This window comes from Hylobates moloch, unplaced genomic scaffold (genome assembly GCF_009828535.3).
Source record: "Hylobates moloch isolate HMO894 unplaced genomic scaffold, HMol_V3 SCAFFOLD_21, whole genome shotgun sequence".
Classification (NCBI taxonomy): Eukaryota; Metazoa; Chordata; class Mammalia; order Primates; family Hylobatidae; genus Hylobates; species Hylobates moloch.
In genome coordinates, this window is record NW_026652296.1 from 906,724 (window position 1) to 911,188 (window position 4,465).

Below are 4,465 nucleotides of genomic sequence, written 5' to 3' on the forward strand. Positions count from 1 at the left end.
AAAGATTTCTATTTTTTTTTCTTTTAACTGTGTGTCATCCTAGCACGTGGGGCTATGCTAATCTTCTCTGTATCGTTCCAATTTTAGTATATGTACTGAAGATTTTTAAAAGACTGTTTTTCACCGTCATCATTATGTACTGCATTATATATGGCATTGAGGAACCTAAGGGTACATTTAAAAATGTATTCCATTCGACATTCTGAGATCTTACATCTTTCTCTAATGCACAAATCTTCAGAAAACCCAGTTAGTTCAACCTTTCCCCCTCCTCTTGCTGTTTCTTTCCTCGTAGAGCCCCCATGGTGTGGGTGCTAACACTTAACATTTCTGTTTCCTTTTTATCTTTTCCCAAAGCCTCCCAGGAGATGATGTCTCAGATCCGATCTTACAGCTCTGCTTTTAAAATTTCTCTTTTTATGTTTTATACACATCATATTCCTAGTTGGTTTTCCTTTATACCTATAATTCTGGCATCGCGTTACCGATATCCCTCCTTGCCTCTTTAAGAGATTACAATTTTAAAAAATTAATAGACCAAAGAGAACAAACATGAATTCTTCTCTGCCTGGTACAGATTCTCCGGTTTGTCTCTCCCAATGCTTTTGATCTCGGATACCTCACCTTCCCTTGTGAATACGTCCCCTCAACATGGATAACAGCGCTGTGCATGCACGAATGTGTGAGTACGTGTGTGTATGGGTGTGTGTTTGCAAATGCATGCCTCGTGTGTGTGTACGGATTTGGGGAGGAGACAGTCCATTGTCATGTAATGGTTTCTTGTGAGCTGTCACACACGCGTGCATGCAGACACACGCACACACGTGCACACACAGGGTGGCCTGAGTCGTCCCCAGGGTTTCTCAGTTTCTGTGTTCAGATCCTGGATTTGCCGCGCTCCCCCCCCAGTCCTGGCGTCCCGCCGGGCAGGAGCCTTTGTTAGTGGCCGTCTTGTTTCCAGGAGTCTTTGTGGGGACTCTTCTGGAAATGTGGATGTCTGAACGCCCATTTCACCTGGGCCTGCAGATCTGTTGGCGTAAAATGGGTCAGAGGGCTCTGGTTTTCAGCCTCGTCTTCCATCTGTGGTTTTGTCCCCTCTGCCCCAGCGCTGTGGTGGCCCTCTCGTTTCTCAGGCCAGATGCACTTCACTGAGCCCTCGGGGATATGGGGGCCGCCTTCCTCCCCGTGGCTGGCCCACGGCTGGCCCCGCTCTCCCTTTCCCCTCCTGCCTCAAGGAGGAGCCAGAAAAGGCTCTACTCTTGCAGCTCAGCTTGGCCGTGGGGCCGACATCTGGCCACAGGGATGTAGCTGACAGTGGCAAGGACACCTTTGGAATGTGCCCTTCAAGGTTCTGGGCCAGCCTTTCTCCTCCCTTCTCTTCTTCCTGTTGTTGGAATGTGACCTGATCCCGGGCCAGCCCTTCTCCTCCCTTCTCTTCTTCCTGTTGTTGGAATATGACCCAACAGCGGAAGCAAGGGCAGTGTCCTGTGTGGAGGATGCAGAGCCAGGTGAGGGAAAGAGGCCTCCCCGTGCCTCTGAGAAGGTCACTTCCACGCTGCGAGAGCCACTCTTATCCTGTTATTATTGCTACTTGAAGCCACATTGAGCCCTGCACGATGCATTTAATCACTTTGTGGGAGGTGGTAACGTGTTCAGCTAAAACGTCTGTTTTCTGGACAAGGAGAGTTGCAGTCTTTGTCATTAGGTACAAGCAGAAGTCTCCAAGTGGGACTCCTGTTAACGCTGTTGCTCTTCACCCAGAGGACCCCCGCCCCTTCCCCCAAGTGAAGTGTAGCTCCTGGAGCAGCAGCAGTCATCTTCTGATGAAGGGCAGCTACATGCCAAGGACAGCCAAACAGGCTGGGATCCGCCATCTTGTGATGAAGGGCTGGGATCTGCCATCTTCTGATGAAGGACAGCTACATGCCAAGGACGGCCAAACAGCCTAGGATTCCCTCAATGTCAATTCCTGCCCACAGGACTTTACATGTGATGGCAAAAACTGATTTAGGGAAGCCAATGGCAATCAGGTTTTAATTAAATACAGCTAAACGCAGTACTAATGAATGCGTGCTGCTTCAGGGTTTATTTTCTACTATTTAAAATTGTTTGAGTTGGAATCTTTGCTAAAAACTGTGTTTAAGGGCCAGGCCTGGTGACTCACACCTGTAATCCCAGCACTTTGGGAGGCCAAGGAGGGTGGATCGTTTGAGCTCATAAGTTCAAGACCAGCCTGGGTAACACGGCAACACCCTGTCTCTATTTTAAAAAATACAAAAAACATTAGCCAGGTGTGGTGGCACATGCCTGTGGTTCCTGCTACTCAGAAGACCTAAGTGGGAGGATCACTTGAGCCCAGGGTGGCACAGAGGTTGCAGTGAGCTGAGATCATGCCAACTGTACTCCAGCCTGGGTGACAGAGCAAGACCTTGTCTCAAAAAACAACAAAACAAAACAAAGCACTGTATTTACGGCTATAAATTGCCCTCTAGGTACCACTTTGGCTGCAGCACAAAGATTCTGACATGGTGCTGCATCCATCATTATTTGGTTACAAGTATCTTCATGTTTCCCTTCTCTTTAACCCATGAATTATTGTGGAGTCATGGGTGTGTCTTTTAGCTTCTAGAGGCATTGTTTAGCTTGTTATCGTTGGTTGTTTTTCCAGTTTCATCAGTCAGTGAGTGAGTTCTGAACAGCATGATCCTTTGGAATGTAAGGTTTCTTTGTGGCCGAGTTCATGGTTAGTGTGTGGATATTCCACACACGTGAGAGGAGAGTGTTTCTCCACTGGGCGTGGAGTTCCGTACTTACCATCACATCACGATGGTGGGCAGTACTATGAAATCATCTCTGTGCTCTGGCTCGAGTTCAAATGTTCCATGCCCTTCCCCAAAAAATGCACTGAATCTACAGACACTGGCTTCCCCCACCATCTGCCCTGGTGTGGGTCCACGTGTCCCAGCTCTCCCGTCCCCACTGCCCTGGTCCTTGGTAGATGAAGGGGCTGGCAGCCATACATTGCCCCCCAGGTGCAGATGGCATCGGGGCAGGCTCCTCTACAGTTGGGGTTGGGTTTCCTCAGCTCCCGTTTCTGACACTGCCTGGGCCAGAGCCATCCTCTGTGAATGGACACGCCTCACCTGGTGGTCTGCGGGCACAGCAACCCCTGCCTCCTGCTACACGTTCCTCCCAGGCCTGCACGCACCTGCCTTCCTGGGGGCCGTGACCACCTCTCCCTCCAAGCTCATCACTGAGCCGTTCTTCCCAGCTCCCCACCTTGCAGGTGGCTCTCAGGGGGGCTGTGAAGGCCTGGAGCTTCCAGGGTTGCTCTTGGGGCCTCAGGCAGAGCCACTTGGCACTGCCTGCAGACCTAGGGAGGGCAAGTCAGATACGCATGGCTGCACGCCTCTTACAGTCCGCAAAACCACACCACCCTGTGACCCCAGCATGAGCCCCATGATTCCATGACCTCCCCACAACCCCCATGACCCCAGTGGCCTGAGCTTAGCATCAGATCAGCCTTGCATCACACCACCTTCGTGGCTGGCCCCAGCTGAACATCCTGGGCTGCATGGGCATGGGGGTGACCCAGGGGCAGCACCTAAGGCCATGAGCTTTGGGCCAAGACCAAGCACCTCCCCGCACTTCCTCCTGGAGCCCCCATACTGCATAGGGCTGAAGCTGTGCTGCCTCTGGGGGTGGAGAGGGGACTGAGGTCCACTACAGAGGGGCCTCTGGAGGGTAGAGCTGTGGCTGTAAAGGGAGCAGGGGAGGCATTGCCAGAAACCCAGCACTCTGGCCAGGAATGTGAGCCCCAGCTCAGTCCCTGGGGTCTCCTAAAAGAACCTGGAGGGATGCGGTGGAGTCGGGGCTGATGGGAGACGCACGGGTCGGCTGGGTCTCGGGGAGGCTGCCTTCCTGCAAACAGGAGCCAGGCCGGTGTGGTGCATGGGAGGCCGCTCTCAGCTGCCTTGCCCGTCCTCACCTTTGATTCGTACTCAGTTCCACTGCATAGGCTGGGGCGGGTGGGGCCTCAGGGACCAGTCCCTAAGCTGCCCGGGCACCAGCTGGCCACTGCCTTTGCTGTGCCATTTTAATTGGCCTCCAGCATAAAGTCAGTTTCCTGAAGACACCTGGACTCCCCGTTTGAGGCTGAGCATCGTCATTGGTGTCAGCAGGGTGGCGGGAATAGGGCAGCTGAGGGGCTGGTGGGGATTAGAGCAACCCTGGTTCCCCCCTGCCAGGCTGCCTCCTCCTGGCTGCCAGCATGGTCTCCGTGAGCCACCCAGTGCCCAATCCCTTCATTAAATTGGAGAGCCCCAGGAGAGGGGCTCCTTTGGAAGGCTCTGGGCTTGATTCTAGCCCCACTCCTGCCTCATGACAAAGCCTGCTCACTCCACTGCTCAAAGAGCCTTCTCAGTTCAGCTGGGGACATTTAATTCCCAGCCCTGGAGAAACCAAG

General features: G+C 52.7%; 1 pseudogene; it reads right to left on the reverse strand.

Annotated features, from left to right (window-relative positions):
* On the reverse strand, positions 1-114 carry LOC116461605 (U6 spliceosomal RNA; annotated as a pseudogene).
* Positions 115-4,465: the final 4,351 nt, after the last annotated feature.